This window comes from Prionailurus bengalensis, chromosome A1 (genome assembly GCF_016509475.1).
Source record: "Prionailurus bengalensis isolate Pbe53 chromosome A1, Fcat_Pben_1.1_paternal_pri, whole genome shotgun sequence".
NCBI classification, from domain to species: Eukaryota; Metazoa; Chordata; class Mammalia; order Carnivora; family Felidae; genus Prionailurus; species Prionailurus bengalensis.
This window is the reverse complement of record NC_057343.1, coordinates 35,600,270-35,626,459: the sequence shown is the minus strand read 5'-3', so window position 1 is coordinate 35,626,459 and position 26,190 is coordinate 35,600,270. Positions and strand designations below refer to the sequence as shown.

The 26,190-nt window shown below is 39.6% G+C and overlaps 1 long non-coding RNA gene across 1 annotated transcript in view; it reads left to right on the top strand.

Annotated features, from left to right (window-relative positions):
- Positions 1-26,190, top strand: part of LOC122483293 — a 79,676-nt gene that overhangs the window by 17,511 nt on the left and 35,975 nt on the right. The window contains exon 2 of the long non-coding RNA XR_006297378.1: positions 10,329-10,463. This is a non-coding gene — a long non-coding RNA (uncharacterized LOC122483293). The remainder of the gene's footprint in view (positions 1-10,328; positions 10,464-26,190) is intronic.

Genomic DNA, 26,190 nt, shown 5'->3' with positions numbered 1-26,190 from the left:
GGTTATCTCTGAGGATATCTAGAGCTCAGCCCCTCAAGGGAACTCCAGAAGACAATGAGAACATGTCTCATTTATCCCAACTGATGGCCAAGGAAGCAGTGATATTTACCGTTCAACTCCTTGTTTGTCGTTGTTTGAGGATTCAGAGAGACATTAACCTCCGGACTTCTTGTTGACCCCAACCAAAGACTGAGGGTGCTCCCACTGCCAGATGAAAAATCCTTATCAGAGAGTTGCAGGTGTCTGCATGCAGTAAGTGACCTAAGACACACAGAAAAGATATCAATGGGGGCGGTGACAGTTTCCTGCAGATGATGTCTTTTCAAGACTCTGCACCTAAAAGAATACATACTACTTTAGAGAGATTTTCAAGATACAATTTGTGTTACACCCTGATGAGACTCCAGTGAACCAGAAAAAACTAATAATATATATATATTAATATACATAATAATAGCTTATAATATCTGCTATTTTGAGTGCTGTACTCAATATTTTAGTGTTGTCATGTTTTATACAGATTATTTAATCATTAAAGGAAATCCTTAAAGTCAGTACAATTAAGTATTTATATTTAATGCATAAGGAATCTAAGATTTTGAAAAGATTAGCAACTCGCTCAAGGTGACACTTGGTAAGTGATATTGTTGGGTTATAAATCGAGGCAGGGTAGCTCCAGAGCTCACACTCATAGGCATTTTCTTGGTTTGCTAAAGCAAAACCCTTAGAGTTTCCCCCAAAGCAATAGAAGACCTCTAAAGAGGAACCATGGAAATGTTCCTACAATTAATCATCTAGTGAAGAAACATCGACCCAGTGATGAAGAGAGCTAGGATTTAGACAGGAGACCTATAAACGCAAGTAATCAGCCTTAGGTTCTAATTGGAGCCCTGGTGTAAAATTTTACCCTGAAGAAACCTATTGAGTTCAAAGCATCAGTCCCTTCTGTGGAACTCACTTCTAGCTTCTGGGAACTGCTAATGAGAGAAACCGCACAAATGCAACAGGGAACAAGAAGCTGGGGAGACACTGTTTGCGGGTCTAGGACTCTGAATTGAAAGTTGATAAGTACAAGCCATACATTTGGGATCATTCACTCAGTTTTCGGTTAAAAAAACGTTACCATGCCTGTGCCTTTTGATCTGGATTCTGACAGAGTAGAAATTCTAAATGCAAGTAAGAGTCTTTCAACATAGAGAAATAATTCTTGTCTCTAAAAAATCTAAAAAAGAATGGAAGATGAGTATTGATTGTAAAGCCAGTCTAAGTTTCATTCTGAATGGAAGTGATTGAAATACATGTTAAGAGGCTATAGAAAAACATGTTGCGTTTTAAATGTGTTTAAGAAATTAGCGAACTGTCCTTGGAACATAGGTGTGGTATGATGTGAATATATTTTTGGTTGAAACTAGGTCACTTCCTATTTTAACTAGGAAACTTTTGTTTCAGCTTTAGTGTATTTTTAAATACTGTATTGAAAAATACAGTTGTTCACAGTCATTATTTATATCTGAGCTGATGATCGCTTCAAGTATGTGCCTAAGAAAATGAGTACAGCTATGAATCTGATAAATGTGGATCTTAACTGAAAAGGTTTAAGGAGTTTATTAGTCTATCTTTAGAGGAAGCATTTAACAAGGGGGAGTAGATAAAAATTACCAGAGAGTCACGAGGAAAAAAAAAAAAAAACTGTGGGAAGGATGATAGTAGTTTGACATCAAAGAATGATTTCTAACAGGGCCACCTGGGTGGCTCAGTCAGTTAAGCCTCCAACTCTGGTCAAGATCTCACACTCTGTGAGTTCAAGCCCAGCATTGCGCTAGCTGCTGTCAGCACAGAGCTCGCTTCAGATACTCTGTCCCCCTCTCTCTCTGCTCCTTCCCCATTCACACACACTCTCTCTCAAACACGAATAAACATTAAAAAAAAATAGATTCCTTAAAAAAACAAAACATGATTTCTAACATCCATCCCACTGTCCACCAGACTTTTCACATTGCAAAGATACCAATTATCTACATTTCCAGGCCTTGCCTGGACTAGTGCGTAAGTCATTCAGCATGGTCACAGCTAGAATCCAAATGGATCAGGAAGATATTTTTTGCTTGTATTCAATCCTATGAAAAACAATGTTGAACCAAAAAAAAAAAAAATTCAAAATGCCTGTCTTTCCTTCGTGTGGAAGATGGATACATTTCGGAAGAGCAGATCTTGGCTTTACTGAGATGTATACTCCAGTGATCTAAGTGAGTAAATGCCCAAGCTTTCCCACTTCTCTTCATAGATTTTGAGCAATTGTCTTAGCTTCTTTCTTAACCCTATACAAGGAAACTTTCAAATAGTAACCACGAACATCCCGATAAAGTAAAGAGATAATAATAATAAAAAAAAGAAAACATTTCCATCTGGAATCTCTTCAGATTTCAGGGTGAATAAATTGGCAGATACCTGGTAGAGCCCTGGGGCCAAAAACTGAGCTTATTTTGTTTCTGTTTTCATTTCTCCCTTTTTTGCCTTGTCAGTTGAGTAACGTCTCTGCTGATTTCCTGGAGACTCAAGTCTTCCCGACGGCCATTTGTCACTCCCTCAGCTTCCATGGCCGCTGGCTATGGGTACTAAAAAAACACCAAGGTGAAGAAGAAAAAATCAGGAAGTAATGTTTATCTGAATTCGCTTCCAGAATTTTGACTCAATTTGGAAACTGAAGCCAAGTGGCAAAGTAAAGATTTTCTTTCCATGGATCGTCTAATTGCCCCAAAAAGGCAGCCCTTGGGAGTGTTGCAGATTTTAAGCATTCAAGGTGTGTTGACTGTAGACTGGGAGTCATAAGGCAGATGGCAGGGAATCTGCTGGAAGGCTGAATTTTCACTGGTGCCAAATAGGGCTGACTGCACAGTAGTTAAGTGGGGTAGCTGTCAAGGAAAGAGACACTTTGCTTTCCCTCCCCTACAGGGACAGTTGAACCACACACTTCCCTCCTTCTCTGGTTCCCAGTTGCCCTGGGCATTTTTCTCTGTTACAGCATTTCACTCCTGAAATGAATGGCACTTAGCAGGGAAGGTGTCTTTGGTAAGTATTTTACAACAGTGCAGGAGTTAACAGTTTCTTTTTTCATTAAAAGTGAGTTTTTGGTGGCTTTGTGACTGGCAGCCCAGAAACTTCTTACTTCCCTTTGATGCAGTGATCTCATAAAGAGTCTCCTTTTCCCAGACATCTGCCAAAGGGAAGGTTACGCTCCTTTCCTCCCTTCCTTCTGCCTTTGTTCCCTGCTTCCTTTCCCTCCCAAGAGTCGTAAGAGAGATTTTTGCAAAATCCCTGTGAATATGCATCGGTGATAGATGCCAGATATTGCCACCAACAACTACCATACCGAATGATTTATTTACTAAGGGGAGTGTGGGGGGGGGGTGGCGGGCGGAAGGGGGTGAGTTTCTAAAAAAGCTTGGGTGACATGGGAGGTAGTTATAGCTCATTTAAAAAGGTAGCACGCAGAAGAGAAGAGAAAAATAGTATTTAGTCACCTTTACAACATCAGTGGACATACCAGTGGTAATTTTTTAAAATGTAGATCTGCTGCTGTTAATATTCCACTTACAGCCAATTAAATATTGACAAGGTAATTCTATTGCAAGGGGGATAATGGAGTGTTCCAAAGTCAGAATGTGTCCTCCTTAAGGACGGGCATTATATCACGCTTATTACTGCTGCCCAGAGCTTACCACAGGGCTTGGCACAGAGAAAGCACTAGATAAAGATTTGTTAACTTGAATTGAAAAAAAGTTAGTAGATCACTACATCATGAACTCTGCAAAAGTATTTATGAGAATTAGGATAGTGATTATGTGTAAGTGGAAGCTGATTTATCTGTTATTCTTTTGACCTACACTTCATTAGCACAATCACTCTTCTGTAGGATGATGCACCTGAGACATTACCAGGGCTTAACGTATCATCTGAAACATCCAAGAAAAATTTGATTATATTCTGTATAATTTTAGTACTTTTAGTCTTAAGGGTCTTTTCCTGGACTTTAATTCTTTGAAAATTAGCAATCCATTAATGATATATAGGATAAATTGCTATAATCAGAGTCTATAATTAACCAGAATGCCGAATGTGCAGAGATTAAAAAGTGTTTTTAGGTGGACAGAGCTGGGCTGGAATGCGGATTTGGCTGTGGCTAGCTTTGTGATCTTGGGCAGGCCCATTAGCATCTCTAAACTTTGGATTCCTCATCTCTGAAAATGGGAAGAATAACACCTTCTCCCTCCAGGGCTGTTGGAAGATTAAAGGAGATAATGTATGCGCTCTGCATAGTGACAGCTACTTGGCAATCCTTCACTAAGTGGTTGGAATAGGAGCAGCGGCCACCCTGGAGTCTGTCCTGTGTTCCCCACTTGTGGTGCCTTGTGATTATTGTGCGGACCATGTACTGGGAGGGAGGAATCCCTGGGTGTGTGCCATTGGGCATCTTGTATTTCTCTCTAGGGCTCACAGCCTTATACTAAAAAGGGAAGTGCTAGGTACGGAAAGAGCTTTTCCAGTGTTTGGCAGCATGTTATTAGTATCGCAGGTGGAATTAGTCTAGATGTCTATTTTCCAAATATAATTTGTTACTTTCTAAGGTGGATCTATACACATACCTGTATTTTTTCCTCTAGTCCCACAGGCAATTTTAGATCAGTTCCCTGAAAATGCCATCTGTTCTTTGTAGTCAGAAATGAAAAGAAACTGAGTTTTCAGCTAGACTAGGAGATTTGCATTTGAATAATAGGTGTCAGATACCTTGGTACCCATTTCTTTTAAGTGTGAAGTTAAATGCTTGTGACTCCACTAAGTGTTGGGAGGCAAGATGTTAATATGGTAATTATCTTTTTCCTTAATGAGATGATATTGAGAAGCAGGTTTAGAAAAAATTACAGAATAAGACGCTGAGCAGGAAAGAAAGAGGAGCTGGCTGGCTTTCCTTTCTTTCTCTTGGTAGGGCCAAGGTCGGGGGAGATGGAGAAGAATCCATGTGTTGTTGCTTAGAAATTTGGGGTAGCTTTCATGGATGCCCAGACCCCTTTCTGTGAGCTGGATAAGGACTCAAAGTCTGAGGACACTCTGTCTTCTGACAACAGTGGAATTCTGTAAGGATAAAGCCCTCAGAAATTCACTGCAGACATGCTGGAGACATAATAGATTCTTCCCTAATCCTTCCACCCCTCTCCACCTGCAGTTTCAGGAGTTCCCCAAGATCACCCTTACTTCTGACACCAAGTGCAAGTTCTGAGTTCCCCAAGATCATCCTCAAGTTCAATAATTCACTAGAAGGACTCACAGAACCCAGAAAAGCTGTTATACTTACGGTTTGTTACAGCAAAAGGATGCAAATAAAATTTAACAGAAGGAAGAGTCCAATAGGGCAGGATCCAGGGTATAAGGCATGGTGCTCCCTGTGGTCTCCCAGTGGAGTTGTGCGGACAGCCTCTGTTTCTCTCAACAACACTGTGTGGCAATACACATGGAGTATTGCCAACCAGTTTACTTGATCCTTGGTGGCCAGAGTTTTATTGGGGCTTGATCACAAAGACACGGTTGATCATCCATGTAGCTAAACTTAGTCTCCAGCCCCTGCAGAGGTTCAGCTGATACCGTATGGAACAAAGCTCTCCGGCAGAAATCACTTTGTTACCATAGTCTATCTCGCATGGCTCAAATCCCAATGGTGAACAAAGACATTCTTATCAGAAACGACATTTCAGAGGTTCAGAGATTACTTTCCAAGAGCCGATGGCAAACACCCAACCTTGGTCTGGACAAGGTTAATCCTGTACTGCACACCACCCTGTCCTCTTTCAAACTAGAAACATAATTTAAGATCCTGATACAGAATTCAAGTGAGATGGCTACACAGAGCAAGTAAAGAAGTATCATATCCAGTCTGGGTTCAATTTACTTCTGGCCCTTGATTTCCTCGAAGCATTTGCAATTGTCAGTGACACTTTCTACATAGGTAGGATCTTGCCAAAATTGAGGAAATGGACAAATTCTTGTAATTCCACTGCCATTTTACTCAGACATTACCTTACCAAACCATAAAAGACAGTCTAAAGAATCCATGCAATTTGATTTAAGAGATTAATTATAAATACTATTTTCCTGATCCTGAGCCAAGTTGAAAGCAACATCTTCATCTTTAAGGGAATGTGCATATCCCTGCTAGTGTTGACTAAAGGAGAGAATTCTTCTAGGTATGCAGGCTTACTCATCCCAAACATTGCAGAAGGCTCTCCTGTGAATTATCAACAAAATAGGATGGCTTCCTTCCTTCAGGTCACCCTATTCATTCATCCATATGAAGGTGTGGGAGGATGAGCCTTAATCAAGCTTTTCATCTTCTTACTCCATTTCAAGCAAACCTATTGTTAGGATGCTTTGAGCTATTATCGAAAGCTCATGTCCCTCCAAATCTCACTCCCATTTTGTCCAACTTTACTTAGGAACCATAAATCCAAATGCCTGTGGAACAGGTGAGTATGTAAATGTATGACATGAATGTAACAATAGATATTACTGGAGAGTGTGGCAGAATGGGGATTATCAGACTGCAAGAGAATTCATATACAAATCTAAAAATATTTTACAGGCAAATAAAACACATCTTTTGGCAGCCATGGCCCATGAATCACTGGTGTGAGATTCTTATAACAGAGGGATAGAAGAGAAAATACCCAAATATTAGTAGGATAAAAGACAGAGTTTACCCTTTGGCTCAACATTTCAAATATTTTCAGATTACACAATCTGGTTTAGTGTTGACTATAAAGATTCGGTTTTCCAATTTTCCTAAGAAATTTTTGTAAAAGAAGAGAAACACAGAAGTGTACTTGGTATTGGATGGAAACATCAAGCAAAAAGAATTACTTTTGCCATTCCATTCATCTTTTATTCTGTATGGTATGGATTTGACCTAGAAAGGGAGAGTCAATGAAAACTTTTGATTTTAAAAGCACCTAAGATGCCCTGTGATAGGAATAATAGAAATACACATTTTAAAGTAACAGGAAGTAAGTAATAATATCCAATCTTTAAATTAAAATCTAGACAGTGGAACAAGAATGGTAAAGAGACTTATGAGGTAACATTTTTGACATCTCCAATCTAAGGTCACACAAAGTATCCAATCTGTAAAGTATATTTATGGAAAGTAAATCTAGAAGCATCTCGTGGAGATTGAAGTAAAGTCCAGCTTTCTGCATTTCCAGCACATAGTAGGCATCAAATAAGTCTTTACTGAATGAATCAAAAATGGTTGTTTGCATCCCTTCTCAGGGTCCTGCTGTGTTTTCTAATCATGCGTAGCCCACGTCAAATGAAAGAAGATAAACTGTGCAGAGTGAACAATAGCCATTGTCTTTTCACCTTCCCCCAAATAAGAAGCAGAAAGACCAGGGTTTGAGGGGAAATTATTCTCTTCATAAAACTCCAAATACTTAAACTTTTATAAGGCTGGCCTTCCCAGCGAGATTTTAGATCCAAAGAGTTTCAGTAAAGAATTGGCATACGCACTCACAAGTTTGGGTGCTTATCCAAACTGAAATTAATCTCTGAACCTTATGAGGTTTGCCGAGTTCTAAAGAAAGCTGAGAGAGCCAGAGAGGGCAGAGAAATCACAGAGAAAAACTGAGGAGAGTGATCATAGGAAAAGCTGCAGAGACCAGAAAGATCACAAGGGTGAGGGGGGGAGCGGAGGAGGGCACTGAAAGGGGTTACTGAAATGGAGGAAGAGGATAAGGGAGGAGCAGAGGTAGCTTGGCGGGAGCCAACAAGGCCAGAGCAATCACAGCAGAGATGCTGAGGGCAGAGGGAGCGCTAAGAAAACAGAACTGAGTGGGGAGATTACAGAGGTGCAATCAGTACAGAGGAGGAGGGCAAGAAACATGCCCTCTAGAAGGGCTTGACTCCAAACTCCGACTGCTTAAAAGGCAAGAATGGCAAGACCTTTCATTTGGATTGTGATAGTTTGAAATCTGGAAAAGATTTTCCTCTCCCTTCCTTTCGTCTCATTTCTTCTCCCTTCCCTTGTCCCATCTCCTCTAAAAAAGAGGTAGGAGAGGAGAAAAAAGAGGTGATTTGATTTTTTTCCTAGATATTTTGCAGTTTGATTACCAATACGTCCTGCAAGACTTAAAATGCAATGGTGAAGCTTAAAATATGAATCTGACTTGAAACAGAATATAGGCTATCTTTCTTCCTTTGGAAAATTCCCCATCCTTCTTCTGAAAATTCCATGTGAACAAACTATTACATTTGAGAAGAAGCAGAAAAGCAGACTTTTCAACAAACAAAATGCAAGTAATACTACACCAAACTAAGTGTTTGGGTCTTTAAATATTAAACAGAAATACTGTTTACTGGACCGACTGCCTTTATTACACGATGAGACAATAGCTTGAGTGAATCACGTCAGTGAAATGCAAGATATTGTGGACTATTTAGTCATGCCGCAGTGCCTGGCATCACAGAGTTTTAGCTCATCTCCTTGGAGCAGATATCTTTCCCAATTCAATCCAGTCTTTTGCAGGTGAAGAAACAGACATCCAGAGAAATTGGCATGCTGTCTTAAGGCCACTACTGAATAGTAAGACTTTAAACTCCACGTGTACTAAACAAAATTCTGACAAGATGCGTAACTTTTTACACCTTCTCAGTTTCTGGATCATTATTCATTTGTAGGCTGCGCTGAGGTAGGCTGTCATAGGTAATTGAAATTAAAAGCAGAAAAGCAGCTATTTTAGTCTGACCCCTGAAATAACCCCCTTGGCCTAGAATCTGGGTACTCTTGGTGGGATGTCTGTTCCATTGTAATGTGTTGATAAAAGCCAGCTCTCTTTCTTTTCCCCAGACGGGTCTCACATGTATGCCCTAACCCAGTCTATCAGGGCTTGTTTTGTTCTTTTCTGTGATTGTAAATGTGTGATGTTTAGTGAGACTTGGAGTGGGAGGAAGGGGTCAAGTATGAGAGTGCATGAATAAGCCATACCTATCACCCGTATAAAAACATGCGACTAAGATCATAACAGGGAAAGGCAGTTATCTTCATATTCAAAATACCATGGGGAAGTTTTATCATTAAAAAATCTTCCTCTTCTCTACCTTGCTTTACTGCTAAATAAGAAACCAAGGCGGCACAGTCCTTACTCTTCCTGATTTCTTAGACTTGCTGGGTAAGCACATGCCTCTCTCAAACTCCATCACTAGTTTTCATTTCAGACCTTGGTCCTGAGTTAACACAGTGGAAACTTTTTATTTTTTTTTATTTTTTTATTTTTTTTTTTTTTAAATTTTTTTTTTCAACGTTTATTTATTTTTGGGACAGAGAGAGACAGAGCATGAACAGGGGAGGGGCAGAGAGAGAGGGAGACACAGAATCGGAAACAGGCTCCAGGCTCTGAGCCATCAGCCCAGAGCCCGACGCGGGGCTCGAACTCACGGACCGCGAGATCGTGACCTGGCTGAAGTCGGACGCTTAACCGACTGCGCCACCCAGGCGCCCCAACAGTGGAAACTTTTTAAATGGCTTCCAACTTCCAGCAGCGACTGGATTACAACAGCTCCTCAAACTACAGTGTTATTGTACTCATGAAAACAAAGCTTTTTCCATCTGTTTCAAGATTCTTCCAGTGACTTTATTATTATGCTATTTATTCTTTTCTCAATAACAATTCAATCATTTAAAATTTCTTTAGTAATAATCACGTGTGGGTCATCTGTTGGAGTGAAAGTGTTCACAACATTGGAAGGCAGTGAGAGTTTGCAGGCATCTCTCCCTGGCACATAAAATGCAGCTATGTGAAATCTTGTTCTTATTTATATTGACTTACAGGGGCGCCTGGGTGGCTCAGTCGGTTGAACGTCCGACTTCGGCTCAGGTCATGATCTCTCGGTCCGTGAGTTTGAGCCCCGCATCGGGCTCTGTGCTGGCAGCTCAGAGCCTGGAGCCTGTTTTGGATTCTGGGTCTCCCTCTCTCTCTGACCCTCCCCTGTTCATGCTCTGTCTCTGTCTCAAAAATAAATAAACGTTAAAAAAAATTATATTGACTTACATACATCTGTCTCTTTTTCAAACTGGAAGCTCTTCAAGTTTAGAGAGTTTGGTTTCTCCTCCTGAGCTAACTCCCCCTAGCCCATGGTATGACATACAGAACACAATCACTGTGATTTGTTGGCTAATAGGCATCTCCAGGAAAAACCATCCTTTGCACTCGACTTGGTATGGGCAAGCTAGCTTAACTTTTTTCAGTTACTGGTTCCGTGATATTTCTTCTTCTTGTATTTTCCAGAACAGATACTGGTGACTACTGTCTTTGATTTTCCCATGCCTACTCCTTTGTCCCTTCGTTCTGAGAAAATAACACCTATGTCACTTCATTGACTTGCTGGGAGGACCAAATGCGATGCTGTACACCATTCGAAAGGTAGGTATAGAAAACTTTACAAACAGGTGTTATTTTTATAGAGCTGTTTCCTTTAGTGTGAAAGTAGAGAATACAAGCAATGTACTTGTGAAACTGGATACAAATATATCATTCATAAATTTGGGACATAGAAATGTTAGCAATTCTATACATTCAATAACAATTAGAAACACATTTTTATCAGGCCAACTATCAGTAATGGTAATCATGGAAAGCAATAGGTAAGAGAAAAGCAATTTTGTTTTACTGTTCAGTGGACCAGAGATATGCAATTAGATGCAAGCACCACTTAAATGTGCATGATGCACGATCATATGCACACTCAGTTATCCTTACAGTCTCAGTAAATATCATCAGGTAGGAGTGTGGACTCTGGTGCAAGATTGCCTAGGTCAGAATCTGGCTCTTTGAATTTAGTAGCTGAGAGATTTGTCTGCCCCTTTGCTCCTTATCTGTAAGAAAGGGAGGATGGAAATAAGAGTACTTAACTTCGCAGGTTGTTGAGATGATTAAATGAGCTATCTATACAATAATAATCTTAGAAAAGGGCCTGACATGTAGAAAGCACTCTGTAGTTATTAGCTGGAGTTATTCTATTATTTCAAACCATCTCAATGAATGGTCAGAAGTGTAGTCAACCATTCTAGGTTTCGTTCTCCAAGACATTTAACATCAGGCCAGGTGAACATGTAGGTGGTAGGTGGTGCTGTTCACTCACTTCCAGCCCTGGCTGAGCTTTCATGGTGAAGAGGTCAGATCCTGGATTCTGCTGAATGAAGATGGTAAGGAGCAGGAAACAGTAGACTGATGCGATAAGTGAATGTTGTACAAGACGAAATCAAACTAGATAGCCTGCCATTGCCAAATGGCCAAAAGCAGAGGCATTGGGTCCTTATCCCAGCTCTGTCCTTGACCAGCTATATGGGTGACATGTTCCAAACTGGCAGTTTAGGGGTCGTGGTGGCACAGCACCAACTACGGAGCATGGCTGCTAAGGCGCCCTTCGTGGATGTTAGTTTCTGTTCAGTTTGGCCAACCATATGCGGTTCTGTTTTGTTTCAACTCTCTGGCTTTGCTTTAATGACTTGAGAGAAACAGCAGATTTTCATTCCTTTTTGCAAATATTTTAGCACTTAAAGATTGTCATTCGCACGGTTGTTACATCGATAACAAAGCGAGCCTGAGCCCTGCTTGAGCAGGGTCTGTTTCTGAGGAAATAGCCTGTCTGTTTCTGCTTTGCCTCATCTGCCATGTAGATTTTAGTTGTTAATTGGGGATGGAAACGTTTCCAAGTTTTCTTCTTCCCTAGGTATTGATCTTTGGGTGAACGTAAAGTCTTAACCCCTTAAGCTTTATCACCATGCTTCCTCTACCTTATCAATTCAAATGGATTTAGCATGTATTATCAGTATTTAGATCTTGACTTCCTTTTTACTTCTTTCTCCTTTAAAGCAATCTGTCTAGCTGTAAACCTCTTGTTAGAAGAGATTATATGATTGTTTTGTGGTTTTATAATCTGTTTGAAGGAGAAATGGCTGCACACTTGAGGATTTAAAATGATGTCTCAACAGGAAACAGCTTCTCTGTTGAAAACCTGATTTCTCACAGAGCTGCTTTTTCTTTCTTTATAACAAAATTTTCAGATTTGATCACACTGCTACCAGGACATTTCATTTTATTTAAATGCAGCAACACAAACATTACTAATCTGGTTTCCCCAAGTTCATTTGCGCGCTCCCTGTCAACAATGGTTTTATCAGCCATCGAAATCTAATGGAAACGGCAGTGCTGCATGTAATCATCCAATAATTATAAAATAAACATACTGAAAACTCAGACGCGTTTGAACAAAAGCCATCAAAGTAACAGAAACAGGAGAAAAGGTAATTAAAGAGCTTTCCCTATTCAGCTTTCAACATTACAGGTTTATTTAAATGCAGCTCTAGCCGGAGACTTGAGGTGGATTGATTGGCCAAATTTGTTGGCTGACACTATTCTGAAATGTGTCCCATTAAAAATGCGGTAAAGAAATGGAAAAAGCACGATAATCATGGCACCTCAAAAGCTTGCTTTATTTCTCCTCTGAGAACTTCTGTGGTCACGTGAACAGGTGACAGTTAATAGTAGATGACAAAAGGTACTGCCCTTTATCATTTAAACACCAAATCTTCAGAGGTCTGGGCAAATAGAGCAGTCTGGTCCCCGACTATAAAACTGTGACGTCAAAGGGTGGCTCAACCTAGGCTGCAAACCTCCACTTGAGTTTGTCACCTGCTCGGGAAAAGGAAGCTGCCTCTCGGAGGCTGTGATGCTTGAATGCAAGCAGTTTAGCAATAGGAGATTCAAACTTTTGAAAGAGAGGTAACAAAGCCCTAAGAATAAGCCCCGGTCATGAATGTATATATAGTCCTAGGGCTGGTTGGCATAGCAACTATTTCTGAGAACCCCGGTGCTGCTTAAGTAAACAGCTGAAGCACAGAGCGTGCCTCAGCTAAGCTGGGTCCATCTGTAGTATCAGCATGTGAGGATCAGAACGGGAACATTTTCTCCAGTGAATCAATGATATTTTGCTATCACCTCCTAATAACTCCATTGTTCCCAGCACTTCGTGGCAGTCCTCTGGTTCTCTCTCTTTTTCCGTATGGCCATTTTGTTGAGTAATCTCCACATAGGTGAATCTGACTGTGTGGGTTTTGGGATAACTAGAAAGAATCTTAAGCTCAGTATCTTTCCTCTGTTATTTGCCAAGAACGTCCAAGGAAAACACATGGATGATTCAACAACAGCTCATTATGATGATCCAACAGAAATGATAGCTGCTGAAGCTTTTACTTCAAAGTTCAGCACACTGGGTAACTGCAAAGGTTTTGGTATCAGACAAACCTAGCTATGGTTTCTGGTTCTGCTAAAAAAAGTGGCGTGACGTCGAGCATATTATTGATCCATTGGAAATGTTATTGATCCTTTCTGCAACTGTTTTCTCAAATGTAAAATGAGGATAGTAATGAATACCCCATGGGCATTTGAGAACTAAATAAGATATTGTATTTAAGGTACTACATGCCGTACTCAAGAAATGGTAGTGCTAACAGACCTTTCTGGGTTCCTACCCAATGGCATTTTAGAACTTGATGTGTCCAGTGCTTTTTCACGTGATTCAGCAATAACTCCTGATTTGTCTAAGCCACGTATTGTGGTCTCATTCCGCTCATTAGTGACTGATTTGTGGTGGATATGTGGGCCTAGTTCTTGCCACCGATATAGGGAGTTCTTGGAAGACAGGTTAGTGGTAAGAGATTAGATCCACTCAGACTATGATAGTAAGGGACTCCCACAGGTTTCAAGGTTACAGAGTAGATGAGAAAACACATTATGAGAGCTTTTATGTATTTTTAGTGGATGCCCTTAGATACCCAGGATTTGTAAGTAACAATTGGAAATTTTTGTTTGGGCTGGGCTTCATTATATGTGATACTCTTCTGGAACTGAACTCTGCAAACCATTTTTTTTTTTTTTTTTGGTAAGCATTTTAAAAGTATATGCTATAATGCTTTGAAAAAAAAATATAGTTGAATAATTTACCCGTATCTTATTTTTGTGGCGAAAGGATAAAAAGCAAAACAAGACAAAAGAAAACACAACACCTTAATCTCTTAGAAACTTTTGAGTTCTTCTCAGAAAGTTCTTTTGAGAGAATGTAAGGGTTATAACTAATAGGTCTTTTCCTTCCCTACTACCCATTTCTGATGAGGGAAGAATGGGAAAGAATCCATGGTGAGCCCAATCGGAGTCACTTTTATTAGTATCAAAACATCTGTGATTCCTGAGAAAAATGAACTGAGTATCATCGTAATTCTGAATGTCTGGAAAAGAATTCTGAATGTTTTATATCCACACTCCCCTACCTTGATCTTCCTTATAAATCTTTTCCCCAAAAATAGTTCTTCTAAGTCCAAAATGATTTATTTTTATCTTGCTGTTACCCCTGATAATTTTAAAGTTTTGTGTTTCCAAAAATTTGTATTGTTTTCACGAGTCATATCTTTTTTTCTGATTATTGTAAGTTAAGGTTTTTCTTACTCTGTAAAACTCAGGACTCTCTAAAGAAGAATGAGATAACAAAGGATGAAAGCTAGTGTCTGTGAGCCGTGAGTTCTGTTCCTTGGGAGTTTCAATGAATAATCTGCTACTAATATGATGCATGATATTGTCTTGGCAGTTTATTATATTGAGGCAATAGAACATAACAGATTGGAAGGACTATCTTGATCTATTATATCAAGAATCCACAATTTATAGCTCTGTCTATTTGTTGGTAAAAAGACACTCCCCGAGAGAAGGCTTGTACATACATGTAGTGATAAGAATGTGGTCCTTTAAAAATGTTTTGGATATCCTTACATTTGTACGGGGCCCGTGATTAGGACAAAAATTCCTTGTGTTTTATGTAAACACACAAAATACATGTATTTGTTAAATACACCTTATTAAGTTTATCCTCCACAATAACCCAGTGAGGTAAGTTATGTGAAATCTCAATGCAGAGATGAAAAGCCTGAGGTACAGAGGAAGTTAGATAACTTGCCTAAAGTCACATAGCAAATGAGTGGCAGAGGGACTCCACCTCAGGTCTTTTGATTCTTAATGGTATTGTTTAATTTATTTTTTCTTCACAGCTGCTTCTCCGGGTATGTGTGGTTTAGCCTAGGGCTAACACTTTATTCATAACCACTTGTAATACAAATTTTTGGAGATGTTGTTGTTTGTCTTCAGGCTACGGTTGAAGGCTGGTCAGTTTCTGTTCTTAAAGAAAAACAACTAGGTAAGTCCAACATCTTCACCTTTCCCTTATGGATCTCCCACCCTCCAGGCCTACTCTGCATCCACCCTAATTGCGGACCAGACACCAAACTACAAGGGAACACCCATACCCTCAGAACTGAGGAATTATTCAAATGATCGGATCCATAGGAGGCGCAAAAAACCTAGCTAACCCCAACCTACCTGCGTTACTTAAGCCGCATCCTCCGTCTCCAGCCTGACTTTACTTGGTCCAATCACTTATGTGGCCCTGCCTGGCAGCCTTCTCTCACTTGGAGTTGAAGTAATAGAGTTTTGCCTTTCATCTCTCTGAGTTTCAGTGGGTTGTGTCTTGTCCTGAAAAGAATCTTCAAATCTTACACACCACCACTTTGGAGTTTAAATATGTCTCTAACCTTTTCAGATAAACTGTGATATAACTGGAAAAGCTTTGGATAGAGAGACAGGTATCTGAGCTTCTACTATAGGCTTTGTGTGGCCTTAAGCAGTTTATTCAACCTCTCTGATTCTCAGCTTTCTCACCTATGAGATGAGCAATCCTCTTCAAAGCAATGGTTCCTGTTTTGGGTTGGAATTCTATCATTTTTGTGGTATAAATTGGTTTTGCCAAAGTACAAGGGTATCTGAGGACAAATTGAAAGAGGAATAATCAAGGGGCACCTGAGTGGCTCAGTTGGTTGAGTGTCTGACTTCAGCTTAGTCATGATTTCGCGATTTGTGAGTTTGAGCCCCACATCATGCTCACTGCTGTCAGCACAGAGCCCACTTCAGATCCTCTGTCCCCCTCTCTCTCTGCCCGTTTTCCACTCATGCTCTCTCTCTCCCTCAGAAATAAAGAAAACATAAGAAAGAAAGAAAGAAAGAAAGAAAGAAAGAAAGAAAGAAAGAAAGAAAGAAATATTCAACTGGAAGTCAGTGCCTACATTCTATACATGTGAATCTTTCAGTATGGTTTATACACATTGAAGTCATGATAACATTATAAAACGTATCATGAAGAAGCCCTTTTGTCAAAATGATAGAATAGCACACAAAACTGGACTCTAGCTAATAAAACAATAATGACTGGTATCTATCTAGGCTGGTTGGTAGCCCATCATTATAGCACCAGAAACTTGCTTGTTAAGGGTTTTGAAAGTCTCCTTTCCAGGATGTAACCTATGAATTCCGAGACCATTTGTTAAAGTTCCTTTGAGATTGTATGGTTTTTTATTTTCCCATTCTCTCTCTCTCTCTTTCTTTCTTTATTTTATTTTTTCTAGTCAGAGACTTCTGAAGCTGCTGAAGGTGCAGATTTTGGTGTCATTGACCTGCCTTCCTCTTTGTTTGGCGGTTGATGAATCCTTGGGGAGAGATGTCTGCAACCCTGATGGAGGGCCAGAAAATAGAGCTTCTCTAAATGGCCGTTCCTGGACGCCTGATTTTTCTGAAAGATAGGCTCTTGATCGGGCAAGCAGGGACTTAATGATTTATGCTCTTATGCTCAACTCCAGATAAAGTTAGATTATGTCCTAAAGCGTATATAGGAGGAAAAATTATTAAAGCACTAGGATTGTCAGTGATAAATTAAAAAAAAAGGGGGGGGGGCAGATGAGAAAGAAAGAGAGAGAAAGAGAGACATTATTAAATGGCTTGTATTTGAAATGGTTTCCAAATTTTAGCAAACTGGGAGCAATAATAGAAGAGAGAGTCTTAAAACACTTGTGTGGCCTCATCCTCTTCCACCAGGCGTTCTTTTTATTCAAGGTTGAGCTCAGGGTTTTATGCTGTATTTATATTTTAGAACTGGAATGGATAAAAAATAGCATTGCTAAGGCTTGAAAGAAGCATGAGATTTTTTGTTTTTAACCTCTCTCTACCTCTTTTCTAAAGACAAATGATTGTGAATTAATAAGTTAAATAAGAGATGGGTTCAAGATCCCTCCTTGGGATTAGAAACAGAATTAAGAGTCTAAGTTATAATACCAAATCATTCTAGAGTGCCTGAGAGGTTCTGCTCGTTTTGTAATTGGTTAGTTCTCTCATGTAAATTCTTTAAAATACTTTCTCCTTCATGTCTATCCTAATTTACCCAGTCTGGTAAGGGTCAGTACAGGTGAAGAGCCATCTCCTTGAATGGAAGTTTCTCTAACAGAGCAGAACTTTGCAGATGGCCTCACATCTCTTTACAATTTCTGTGTGTTCTCCTTGTTTTCACTGTGCTCCTCCTTCTGACCACAGTCACCTTTTTTTCTTTGGAGGACTTTCCTCGGGCTACTGTAACCACTTGGCCTGAATGTTCAAGAGGCCCTATAGACAGCTGGAGTGCCTGGGCACTTATGTATCCTACAGAGGCCTGTGGCCAATGGGTGACTGGTGTAGAAGTACGGAAGCTCATCTCCTCTGCCTCAGTGCATTCCAGACTTCTGATGCAGGATCAGGTTGAAACCATCATCTGTGAGACTTTGAAATATTACCCTGGCTTGGCTTCTGCCCCTTCCCTGTCCCACTTTCCTCATTCCCTTAGCAGTTCATTTTGAGAGTATTTTCATAATGCAAATCTTATCTCAAGGTCGGCTTCTGGGAAAATTGACTTAAAACACAACTCTTCTGGTATTCCTTTTCTTTGAATTCTATTAGCAACCTTTATGTGGTTAAATACTAGTAATAGACTGTGTCCTATGACTCGCTCTCTTTTCATTCCAAGGGGATTATGGTTTCTCTGATGGTGGATGGGCTCCTATCTAATGCCTACTATCTTTACTTAGTGGTTTTATCCTGCATCTATTTCCAAAAAAGCTTTACAACAATGAGTAGGTAAAATAAAACCGAAATTAGTGGGCAGAAGGTAAAGGATGGGAACCAAAATATAAAGGGATCGACAAGGAGGAAAAGTAAACAACTACAGATTGAGAAAGGCAACTAAAATTAAGAATAATACCTAGCTTGTATTTCTTAGCAGCTAGGATAGAGAAGGAACCATGATTTTTTGGGTAGTTTTCAATGTTTAATCGCATGAGGGTGTTATAGTTATCCATTGCTCAGTAACAAATTACCCCAAATGTAAGCAGTTTGAAACAACAAACATTTATTGTCTCTCACAGTTTCTAAGGCACAGGAAATGGGAAGTGCTGTAGCTGGGTGGTTCTAACTCATGGTCTCCTAGGCTGCAGTCAAGCTGTCCTAACAGCTGCAGTCACATCAAGCCTTGACTGGGGGTAGAAAATCCGTTTCAAAGCTCACTCATGTGGTTGTTGGCAGGCCTCAGTTCCTCACTGGTTGTTGTCCAGAGGTCTGTCTTCTTCACCGCATGTGTCTCCTCATAGGTGGCATGAGTGACCTCAAGACATAGCAGCTGGCTTTCCACGGAATGAGTGATCTGAGAGAAAGCCCAAACAGAACATGCTATATAATGTACTTGGGGCAATGATAAACCATTACTTCTTCTCTATGCCCCTGGTATCACAGACAAACCTTCATACAACGTGAGAGGGACTACACGGTGTAGGAATGCCAGGGGAGCAGAGATCCCTGGGGCCATCTTGGAGGATGATGACCATCAAGTATGTCACATATATTCATTTCTCCTGAAAGCTGAAAAAGTGAAAAAAAGAAGACCATGTGTGTACAATTTTTTTTGTATGCTCCACATACTTGTCATATAAAGGTTTTTGAATGAATATTTATGGATATTCAAAATATACTAGCCTTCTAGGATGTTTTCTCCATAACAAAGAGTAAGTCAATTAAAAAATATTGAGGACAAAGTATCTGTACGAGATACTACATTGGATACTGATTGGGCACTTATAAATCAATCTTTTCAAAAGTGTTGTAGATATGCCACTTCCTCTATGTTTCTAATGTTTAGCAGGTGCTTAGATTGCTTCAGCAGCCTCTCCAATGCACCTTTCTTTGTCTAAATTCTCTTCATTCTATATTTCACTTTCATCATGTCATTATTGCTTAATGGCTCATTACTAGTATAATAAAATCCAATCTCCTTGACTTTTCAAAGCAGAATTTATCTACCCAAGTTGCTATTCTACTACTTCCATCATGAGACCTTGAACTCAACCTGGAAGTATTTTCACTGTATTCCAAGTGTCCATGCTAATTTTTAACTTATAACTTGTTCTTGTTGCCATCTCACCTACTGAGAATTTCTTATTTCTTATTCTATTTGTTATCTACAAGTCCTTGTTGAATCCTCCTCCTCAATATTTCCTTTGGTTCAAGTCCTAGTGTTTCTTAGGTGGATTATTATCTGGTTTTTTTTTTCTTTCAATTTTTAGGTTCTTTCTGCTCCAATCCACTCTCCATATTGCTACATTATTTTTATGTGTCACATTGATCATATCACTTCCTTGCTTAAAAAAAAAACAAAAACACTTTAAGGGCTTGACACTTAGTAGGTGCTCAATAATTGTTAATTGCATGAATAAAAGATCCAGGTAAAATGCCACTCTCTATTGCCATGAAGTCTTTCCGTAATTCTATCTCTCACTTTGATCTTTTTCTCTTTTGAAGTCCTGTGATTGTCTATATTGTCTCTATCACTCATTTTGATGTTCTATGATGTGTTTCTCCCGTTATCACTTAATTTATCTCTTTCCTTATTCTTCATTTGTTGATTAATTTAATACATTTTTTGAGTACCTACTCAAAACATGTGCCACATGTATGTGCCACACAACATACTAAATCTTGGGGGTACAATGATTAGGAAAAACAGACAGGCCTTATACCTTCATGGCCCTTAGAGTCTCGTTGCAAATAAGGTTGGAATTAAATAATTAAGGAGGGTATAATGATAGATTGAAGAAAGTGCTACAAAGGAGTGATTGTATGAAGGCTTATCACACAGAAACCAGCCTTAGACTCAGACTTCAGAGAGGCTCCTATGAGAAAGTGGCTTTTTTTTTTAAGAGAGAGAGAGAGCAAGAGAGAGCAAGCAAACAGGGGAGGGGCAGAGGGAGAAGGGAGAGAGAGAATCTTAAGTAGCCTCCATGCCCAGCTTGTGGAGCTCAACGCAGTCTATATCTCAGGACCTGAGATGAAATCAAGAGTTGGATACTTAAGTTACTGAGCTACCTAGGTGCCCCAAGAAAGTGGGGCTGAGCTTTTGAGCTCAGATTTGAACCACATACCAAAGAGGGCCAGAGCAAGGAGTGAGGGTAAAAGACCCTGTTTTAAGCAATGCAGTGGAATATATAAGGACTGCATAATGGGATACAAATTTAAAAAGAAGGCCAGGGTGGCTGGATTCAGAAAGAGAACCAGGACATTAAAGGAAAAAAATGGTGAAATCTGAACAACGAATGGAGTTTAGTTAATAGGAACATACTCATGTTAATGTTAATGGCTTTTGGGGTACCTGGGTGGCTCAGTAGTTAAATATTCGACTTCAGCTCAGGTCATGATCTTGCCATCCATGGGTTTAAGCCCCATGTCGGGCTCTGTGCTAACAGCCCAGAGCCTGGAGCCTGCTTTGGATTCTGTCTCCCTCTCTTTCTCTGACCCTCCCCCATTCACTCTTGCTCTCTCTCTCTCTCAAAAATAAATAAACATTTTTAAAAAAGAATAATTTAATGTTAACGGTTTCTAAGTTTGACAAACATTGCAGTAATGGATGATGGTAACATTAGGGGAAACTGAAACTGAATGAGCAGTATATAGGAACTCTCTATTATCTATGCAACTTTTATGCAAATCTAAGATTATTCCAAATTAAAAATTTATTAAAAAAAATAAGGCCAGAATGAAAAAGTTCAGTGCATAAAGGAAGAAGGGTGCAAGATAAGGGTGTAAGATTAAGACCAGACCAAGATTCTCAGGCACTTTGTACACCATCTTAAAAATGTTGGTCTTCAGGGATGCCTGGGCAGCTCCATCAGTTCAGTGTCTGACTTCAGCTCATGATCTTGTGGTTTGTGAGTTCGAGCCCTCCGTTAGTCTCTGTGCCGACAGCTCAGTGCCTGGAGACTGCTTCAGATTCTGTGTGTCCCTCTATCTCTGCCCTCCCCTGCTTGCTCTCTGTCTCTCTCTAAAGCAAATAAACCTTAAAAAAATTTTTTTTAAATCCTATATTAAAAGAATGTTGGGCTTCATCTTGTAGTAAGGGGAAAGCTGTAATAGTTGTCACAACAGAACTGCATTTGAACATATCACTAGTCTGGGGTAGGTGTGGAGAGTGGGTTAGGGAGATACTTGGGTGGGATGCTTTTGCAGTTAATCAGACAAGAAATGAGTTAAACTAAGGTGAGCCTGACTCTTCTTGGCAACATATAATTTTTGGAGTGCATTTGCCTTTTATTTGTCTTTAATGTCGATCATAGAATTCTGCACGTAATATCTGCATGACACATTTATTGAATGAATAAATGAATAGGTAAATAGATGAATTAATGAAAAAAGATCAGATTGGGTTAAGCAGCCCCTTGGCAATACCATGGTAACCCTGTCCAAAACGCAAGGGCTGGACTGCTGATTTCTGACAGAATCAATAGACTTTCCCTCATAGTTTCCCCTCTTACTTTCAAGGACCCTTACTTATTCCAGAAATGAGTGATTTCTTGTCTTACATTTGGAACACCCAGGGCTGGCGCAAAGGTTTAGGGAGGAACACTGAGAGAAAAGCGGAGGTTCAAGAATGCTTTAAAAGAAAACTTGAAAGCATTTGATACCTGGAAGTGCAAGAAACAAGTCAAGATGTGGTGAGTCTTTGGCACAATGGCTTCTTTTCTTGAGCATATTCATCCTGCCTATAATTTGTATTTTCCCCTTTTGGCAATAGAAGTAATCTTAGCTTTCTTAGAGTCATCCTTAATTAGGAGTTCTTCCCCTCCTGGGGGAAAGTTTCTAATTTCCCAATAGATAAAGGAAGCCCGGGGAAGGGCTGCAGCGTGTAGAAGGAAGGTGCCCTAGCAAGAGTTGTTTGCTCACTTCAGTTGAGACCCAGCAGATTAGGCAGTGGCAGGTCTGAGTTTTCTGCAAGCCTTTCTCATTTGAAAAGACACTGCAGGTTTGTGAAGAACCATTCTTGAGCTAATTGGTTTGAAGATCAGGTGACTGATAGGTTACTTTCAACCTAGAGGAAGGAGAAACTAAGAATGATTAACATTCCAAGATTATTTCAGTCAGGCAACCCTGAAGATCCATTTCTCTCCTGGAATCTTTGTTCTAACATTTGCACTCACTGTTTGGAGACAGCTATCCCTACCCATGTTTGTTTTCTAACATATGACCAATTTTAGCCAATGGAGTGTATATCATGGATCTCAGAGGTTAATCTTTTCCCTTTCTTGTCTCCTCTCCTTCCCAGACATGCATTCATTTGACTGGCAGCCTGGAAAATTGAAAAATGCCACAGGGGTTATTAAGGTTGAAATCGTTTCTGCTCTTTGAAGCTCTGCAAGCTAGTTATTGCTGCACCTATAATATCCAGGCATCAGAATAACACGTATTGTTCTTAAGCTTGCTTGACACAGGCCCATATCAGCTGTAACACCCAGAGAGAATGAAGGGGTCTCAAGATGTCATTTCTCCACTCTGAAGTATATCCCTTTAGTCGATTAAAACAGAGTCCCTGAAGTTATTAGAATATATTCTGTGTCTTTCTGCACACACGTTTGATTTACTTTTGTTCTTATTAAAAGGGTAAGCCTAGAGAAAAGGAGAAAAGAGAATCTTCCATAATCCATATTTTAATAATTGCCTGAGTGCACATTTACTCTACAGAGACTTTCCTGTTTCTGTAACTATTTACTTGGCTCTTCTGCAAAATGTGTATTACTTACCTGGCCTGGTAGACCATGACTTAGCTTCTGGACTATCATGTAATCCCGCATTTGGCTTCCCCTGAGCCATTAGGATGTTTTGGGTCTGTCTGTAGGATGGAGATATTATTTTAATGGGTCTTTTTTTCACAATAATGGCTCCATATTGTATAAATTGTATTGAGTCATTATGATGTTAATACATAAATATTAAGAAAACCATTGGGAAAAAGTAACTGTGTAATCGAGATAGCCTATTTTCCAATGTTAATAACTTCTTTAATTTTTTCTCCATAAAAATATTGAGGGAGTTTAATACACATTAAAAACTTACAAACATTTATTAAAGAGAGAAAGAGAGAGAGAGAGAGAGAGAGAGAGAGAGAGAGAGAAATCATTTCACATCCCACCTCAATAACAGGAAAAAATACCACCTCATCTGCACTGGAAAACTTCTATGAATCATTTAAACAAAACAAAGAAAGAGAAGAAAAACACCCGAAAGCCTAAGTACCTCATGGCAACTAGAAACTTCAGAGATTCTTCAGGAGAGAGAATTTGTTTCAACTTAGCTTCAGGGCAATAATCTTTTTTACTATGTTGCTTCAGGCAAATGATTCAATATTAGCAGTAATACCTGCCTACAACTAAGAATAGGAGGATGTAAAATAATCTACAATAATTGAAAACCCTGATCATGAAAGTGAACTTAAATTCCTGTTTTTCAAAAATTCCATGCATGTAGTTGGCCTACTACTATGTTGGTATACCAATCAGGGTCCCGGTAGGAAACAGGACTCATTCCAGATGGTTCAAATAAGACTTTAATAAAAGATAATTTACAGAGGTATGGGGGTGGGGATCCAATGGGAATGCATGAAAGATGGTGAAGTGTTCCACTCAGGGATTGGAAGTAGGAAGCCATTACCACACCCAGTACTGTGGGGTGGAGGGGAGGAACTGGTGTGATTGGAACCCCGTAAGCACTGGAACTGTGGAGGGAGGGCTGCTGTCATAGTGAATTGGCAGAGCAGTCACCATAGCTATGTTGAAAATGGAATGAATCCTTCTGCCAACCATCTCCTGCTGTACCTCTGTTGGCCAGCCCCACCAAGCAAGAGAACGCAGGAGATGTAGGCTGTAGGGGCCACCTCCCAGACATCAAAGTAAGGCAGAGCAAAGAAGGAAGGGGGCACCAAAATGAAAAATATTCAGAACGATTTGTTTTTGGATCACTAGAGTTAGCATTATTGAGGTCTACAGAACTAAATTACTACTAAGGGATTATACTTTTTACCCTTCTTGAGAAAGAAATTAAAAATTCCATATTTTGTTTCAGATGAGATAATTTTTTTTCTGGCTTTGTGAAAATATTCAAAAATTTATCTAATGATCTAATTAATATCCGTCTAGGAAATTAACATTTTCTAAGGATTTTATCACAGACAGTATTTTGTTTAACCCTAACTGAAGCCCTAAGAGGTAGGTATTATTTGATTTATTTTCCAGATGAGGAGACTAGAGCTCAGAGCATCAGATGACTCTCCCAATATCTTAAGTCAGAATGAACAGCATCAAGATGCAAACCCAGGTCTCCCGACACCAGCCACTAGGTTCTTGGCATTATACCACTCTGCCTTTCTTAAAATAAGAATGTCATACGCTTGTGACAGCACATCTGTTGAAAGAACAGAACTGTCTGTACCTTGCAGGAAATTGCGTTTGCAGGGGAACTAGTGTCTTCAAATCAGACAAGCTCAGTTTCAGGAAGTCAAGGACAGTCTGAAGCATCAAGGCCAGTGGAAGGAAATGATGCAGGGAGAGATGCAAGATTTGAGGCAGACACTGGAGGTAAATCCTGAGGAAACAGTAAGAAGTAGGGAGGAGTCTTTTATGAGGAGTGTGCCTTTCTGAGAGTAGTTGGGAAGAGAATATTAAGGATGTAAAGCAAGACTTCTCAAGTGTTAAACAGGCGGTTGCAACATTTCTCAAAATATCATTCATGGACCACTTCCATCAGAATCACCGGGGTCACTTATTAAAAAGGTCTACACCGAATCCCCCTCTGACTTACTGGGTCAGAGTCTATTTGAGAGGAACTACACGATATGACATTTTGACATGTCCTCTCCATTAGCCCCCTACTCGCCCCCACCCCCCGCACCCTCCCCCCACATTCCCCGCCCCCCCCCCCCCCCCCCCCCCCGGTTACACACACACACAGGTTGAGAACAACTGAGAACAAATTCAGGCAGCTTGATAAAAAGAGCTCTGTACCAGAACTGTAAATATTTGGCCCTAGTTCAGTTTTCTGGCATGGCTGAAAATAAGCCATCTGATTACCCATCTATCATATCAACTTCTGTTTCTTTGCTTCAATCATACCTTTTGAATAAGCTTTTGAAAATGTATTTTCTAATTTTATGCTTTAATGAGCAAGGTATATTAAACACAGAATGACTTTTCAGACTTTTATGGGGCCTTAAGTTAAATATTTTAAACATCAATTATGGTAAACGTTGAAGATATTTACGTCTTTAGGAAATCTGTAGTAAATTATAAATATGGCTGAAATAGTATGGATGCTAAGATTGCTTTTAAAAAGGAATCCCTAAGACAGGCATGTGTTATTGTTATTTAATCTCATGTTCATAAAAGTGATGTGAAAAATAATTGCAAGACCTCTAAGGTGAGATAATATGGCTGCCTTTTTTTTTTTTGAAAATTAATTATCGACAACAGATGAAGTCATCTGTAAGGCATTTTCTAACCAAAACTAAAAGCTTCTTTTCTGTTTTTATCATCATCCTTTTGCAGCATTCAAAACATTATGTATAGTTCTGGCATCAATAACATTTCAACTTGCTGTCAGTTTTCTTGAAGACTCAGGTTTTTGGACGCCAGATATTTGGGGTTATAGTGTGTATGATATGGAATGGAATATCGATTTTCATTGTTCTCAGTAAAGGTTTTGTTGTCATTTGGAACTTCGTTCTGTAGAATCTGGGTGCTCTACCTTCCTATGCTATTAGAACACTATAATCTGGGTATAATCTTGTCAGTTGGAACCCTATAATCTGAGCAGTGTCTCGAACAAATGGCATTTCAAATCCTGTTTAGTAACAGTATTAAAACAGGGACTGAGGCTG